General features: G+C 34.9%; 1 non-coding gene across 1 annotated transcript; it reads right to left on the bottom strand.

Annotated features, from left to right (window-relative positions):
• Window positions 1–685: 685 nt before the first annotated feature.
• On the bottom strand, window positions 686–757 carry Trnas-uga (transfer RNA serine (anticodon UGA)). The gene has a single exon. It is a non-coding gene; the product is annotated as a tRNA-Ser (tRNA).
• Between the last annotated feature and the right edge of the window lie 5046 nt (window positions 758–5803).

Here is a 5803-nt window from a genome sequence, read left to right as displayed (position 1 = left end):
CGGGTTAACGGAAATATGAATATGTTTGAATCTTATTATGATTATGTTTTCAAATGTATCTTAATGAATGTGCAAACATATTTGATTTCAAAGTTGTTTGTTTAAGAATTTATGTCCGAATAAATTATTTTATCTTTAGTAACATATCAATTTGAATGTATACAATTAGGTTAACCTATACAATGTAGAATATAGAAAGCAGACGTTTCTCATTAATGATCAGGCAAGTATATCAATCTTTAATCAGGAAATAGTGAAAAATGTACTCAGTACTAGCCTCTAACATAAGGCTTGCCACGTCGAATAGCTGATCATTCTCGTCTGAAGATCACAATAACGTGAAACACATAGTGTAATGAGATTTTATTTCTACTTGAAACCACCTGTATTATGATATTGATATATATATATATATATATATAATATATATATATATATATATATATATAATATATATATACCGGTATATATATATATATATATATGTATATATATATTATGTGTGAATGTGTATGTGTACACAAATACCGGGTATGAATATATATATATATATATATATTATATATATATATATATATATATATATATATATATATATATATATATATATAGTAGAAACTAAATTGAAAAACACACAACTACATCTGAGTGTCTCTGCACAGCAAATTTTTGGGGCTTGAAAAAATGACCCATGTAGGACTTGAACCCACGTCCCCCGAATTCAGTTCGGATGCTCTACCAACTGAGCTAACGGATCAGTTCAGTTGGTTTGACGTGCGCCGTCCTGTTGGCCCTTTTTCTTCCCGAATGAGACCTCAGATTTACACTGGTTATTCTCTCGAAAGAGTTGTTTTAAGGAACCGCAAATATGTAACTAGAAACGTGTTAGTTACATATTTGCGGTTCCTTAAAACAACTCTTTCGAGAGAATAACCAGTGTAAATCTGAGGTCTCATTCGGGGAAGAAAAAGGACCAACAGGACGGCGCACGTCAAACCAACTGAACTGATCCGTTAGCTCAGTTGGTAGAGCATCCGAACTGAATTCGGGGACGTGGGTTCAAGTCCTACATGGGTCATTTTTTCAAGCCCCAAAATTTGCTGTGCAGAGACACTCAGATGTAGTTGTGTGTTTTTCAATTTAGTTTCTACTTTAATTTCCACGCTACACAACACTGGGGAACCTGTCACATACATATATATATATATATATATATATATATATATATATATATATATATATATATATATATATATATATATATATATATATATATATATATATATATATATATATATATATATATATATATATGTATATTATGTGTGTGTGTATGTGTACACAAATACCGGGTATGAATATACATATCTTTACTGTTGTTGTTGTTGTATTAATTCGTAACTCCACTAAATGCTTCAATATATGTCAACAAAATTGAGTAGCCCCCCCTTTCTTGTTCTCCACTTCTGAGCAACCCCCCCCTTGTAGCTTTCGATTTTTTGAGTGACCCCCCTCAGATTCCTCCGACCCCCCCAGGCCATAAATAATGACGGCTCCCTTAATAGCCATGGTCTCTTGTCTCTGTTGGCCCTAGAATAAATATCTCATTAATTGATCAGGAAGTCGGTCATTGAGTGGTTGATTAATCAACCGTTTGTACTCAATTTCTTCTGGAGTCACGTGACACTAGTATGATCAAAACAAATATTTCATTATTACTTAAGCAAATTAGATCCATGATATTTTTTATAGGTGACTGAGTACCGTACGTTGTGAGTTCGAATGCGCTCGAAATTTTCTGTATTATTAATGGGCATGGCAACAAGTGTTAGGAATTTCCTGAAAAACGCCTCCAGGCTAACAAACTACAACATCCTGATACAGCCTTAGCACAGTAACACTTTTAATTCAGAAAATGAAAATCGACCTTGAGATAAAGGAGACTTTCGGAACTTAGGACAGAATAGCCAACTTGGCCATAATTTACTATTTCCATAGGAAAAGCCGATAAAGTCGGCGATTTTTTTGAAAACCTTTATATTAATAATAAAACTCTCACCTGACCATATATGATGAACTTCCAAATAAAAAATAAGGCAAAAAACAAGGTAAAGATTACAGTACATACTTTCAGTTGAAAAGTATAGGAAAATCATCGAAGACAGTCTCTATTAATCGACAGCAGGACACTGGATAAGAAAATCCCTTTCTTACTAATGTGTGAAACTCTTTTAAAATGCAGTAGCAAGTTCACAGAACGAAAATCGTATTCTTTCTTTCTTCCTTTGTTTCTTGTAAATAATCAAAAAAAAGTCTGGACTTCTTGTCAACTATACGTACCTATTTTCTCGTCACGTAACATATTCTGATGAATTTGAACACGGAATGAGCATGTTGCATGTTGTAAATCATTTTGTATCACGTGAAATTTCCTGGTGATGGGTGCACTTTTAAGAATCCGCAATTATACGGTGTCGCTCAAATTTGATCAGAATAGTATACACCAATATGGGTTACCCCGTCTTAGTTTAGTATAGACGGTCTCCCCCCCTACTGACTATGGTTTCAGCAGGTCTGTTAATATGTAACAGTTCATAAACAATGACAGGAAATGACTCAAGATCAGTGGAGTTGGCCTGTTTCTTACTGGCATGCCATCACTCCTGCACATTTGCAGGATTTCACTTTTTCTTACCTCATTTTCACATTTTTGACACTGATGTGTTCATTTGAACAAATTCACATCTCAACCCATGCATCTACCTGTACACCAAATACTGAGATGGTAGCTCTGGTGGTATGGGAGCCTTTGTGTGTGACGGACATACATCCGCACATACATACCCACAAATATATAGACATACAGACGCCACCGACTCATCATATAAGTTCTTTTTGGTATTTATATACAAAACCAAATATGAGCTAAAAATGGGGCAATTATGTTTATATCATTGACACAGTATTTGTACAGCGAATAAATAAAGTAAAAATTTTGACCACTTGGCAGTCAATGATCATTATATAAACAAAAATTACAATATACAAATCGGCATTTACAATATCTAGACTTAAAGCCATTCCATGGATATAAAAGGCAGCTTAACTTCAGGGGGTTCATTGTTTTGAATGACTGATACATTGAAGCAATGCGAGCAACTATTCAAGAAAACTAGAATAAATCTTTCCCAGGCAGATAAATATAGCGCTGTGCTACCATATTACCTTCCATTATATTTAATAATGAGTGCGGACTTATTAAAGGAAATCCGGGATGTACAGGAAAACTCAGAACTACTGATGTGTCACACCTAACCAGTGTCGAGCTACATTGGATTGAACACATTCACAGTATAGACTCTGTCACATTTGGGATGGTCAATCACAACTCTGTTCCTGCTGTAATGTCACTTGCCAAATTAAAATATTACTTTCCTTTTGCAGCCCAAGAACTATAATCATCCCTAATTTGACACGAACCACAATTTTATACTTTGGAAATGCCAGACTACCACACAAATTATTTGTTTAACGCTAGTTCCAGATAGCATTGCGGCACCAAGATTTTTATGTCAGAAGAGTACAGTACTCATACAATAACATTAGCAGGGAAAGAAAAACACTATACAACCAATACTGAGAAAATAAAAAATGACTGTATATTATCTTTATATTCTCATCGCAATAATTCATACAAAGGTCTGAACCACTCTGTTACAAACCATTCTCGATTAGTGAATAACTTTTAACAAAATACTTTAACTTCCAATATTCACACAAATGTTCTTTTTTAATTGTGTTCACAGTAGTTTCATACAATGGTCTAAACTACTGTTACAAACCATTCTCAAAAGTATCTTCTCTATAAATAAACACGGATAGGTTTCTCAATTTCTCTGTTCACTTATAATCAAAAGTACACATAGTGAAATCCACATATGCTTAGTAACACTATTGATACTGAAGTGAAATGTGCACTAAAAACTACATATCACATAAATAAATTATCCACCAAGGAAATTAGACGTTTGTACTACGTACACTCAAAAATGTCCGTCAAATGAATGCATGTTTACACAATTACATCAAATTTATCTCAATCTGCACGGCATCAGTCCACCGTTGACCAAATGTTGTCCTTACGTTGTCCAAGATGGTGGCTCTACAAACACTATGCGGTGCCAATGAAATGTACTGAATGATATTAACTGCTCACAGTTCTTTCAGAAACTCTCACGACATTAGTAATGGACTAGTTCTGCTGACACACAAATCTAGTTGCACAAACATAGGTTGCACAAGTCTGACACTCTGTTCACGCAAAGTCTAGCTCAATATACAAATGAGAGCGACGATAAATTTCAGAACTCTACACGGTAAATGGAGTCTCAGAAAAGATTTGAGTACAGAGTAGCTGTAGTACAGAGTAGTTCTGCAGAAAATAATCACAGAGACTTCAACAGTTCAGGCTTTAGATGTACAACGCCTGGCACTTTTGTCATGAATACTCTAACACAAATACTCACAGTTTCTAGCGCCAATAAACAGTTCGCTTTCTGTCCCGGGTTTCTGTCTTTACACGACAATGGCTTCTCAGTGTGGTGGTCCATGCATTGCAAATGACAATGCAACTCAAATCACAACTGGAGTTCCAAAACTTGTCATAACTTGACTAAATAGACACTACAGCTCACCAAACTTTATCGTTCAAATGTTGAACACATTACCAACACTCGACTTAAGTTGCGGTTTCAAAAGTCCTCACTATGGCATAATTATGCTGTCGCCACATTTAGACTTCAAACAACTACGCACAAGTTTACATGACCTGCACCTCAAACGACCACGGTCAATTTTCTATAGTCTCTTTGAATTAAAAAAACAACCGATCAACTCTTTAAATTCATACACCAAATGAGTTCTCCAAAATATACTAAACTTAGTGAAAACACAAACAAAGTAGATGTTCTGACTACTGATATCAAGCGGAAAGTACAATAATGTACGTCATTTTGATGGTTTAGAATGCAAACAATGATGCATTGCTCTTAATTATTTTAAACACAAGGATAGTCCTCTCCTTTTAGTTTTACCAAAACTGCATTAAGTCACTACTCTTTGAAAAGTTATGGCCTTGGTGTAGGCTTTTCTTACAACATCATTGCCGTTTAGTTTTGCAGTAATACAAATTTTGCAAGTCCTTTGTGTAGAGGTCCCAATTTGCATTTACAATTATGAAGACTTAGGGAAAATTCCAAATAACAAATCCTCTAACAAGCTATAGAACCCCTGAATATAGCAAGCTATTTATCTTGTCTATTGTTTTGATATCGACCGCTCAGACCATTCCATTGTAAAGCAAGGGTGACAAGGGTAAAGCCGTACCATTTCTTATATCACAGATTATGAATGTCACAATGCTATACTTGAAATCAGCACACCTCTCAATAAATTGCAGTTTCTTGAAGATGGAAAGGACGTGTCTTGGTGAGCACAATGTAATGCCATGCTTGTCACAAGCTTCTTTGATGATTTGGTCCTGGGCGGCTCTAGAGGGCGATGCGATGAACTCAACACCACTCTGTGAAAAACTAAGTGGTAATAGACAGTCATTAATTGGTAAACATGAGCTTCACTGGCACATCATTCAATGTTCACTTTTCAAAGAGGTTCAAGCTATCTGCATATCAAAATTTGAGAAGACTTTCTCTTTGTTGGCTGAAAAAAAACTTCTTTTCACATATTTTTCTTGTCTATACTCTCATGTGATTCTTTTCAGCTGATGATTTGAACTAAGACATTT

Source organism: Ptychodera flava, unplaced genomic scaffold (assembly GCF_041260155.1).
Source record: "Ptychodera flava strain L36383 unplaced genomic scaffold, AS_Pfla_20210202 Scaffold_29__1_contigs__length_4469600_pilon, whole genome shotgun sequence".
Lineage (NCBI taxonomy): Eukaryota > Metazoa > Hemichordata > Enteropneusta > Ptychoderidae > Ptychodera > Ptychodera flava.
Note: the sequence above shows the minus strand (reverse complement) of the source record. Positions and strands in the feature narration are given on the sequence as shown.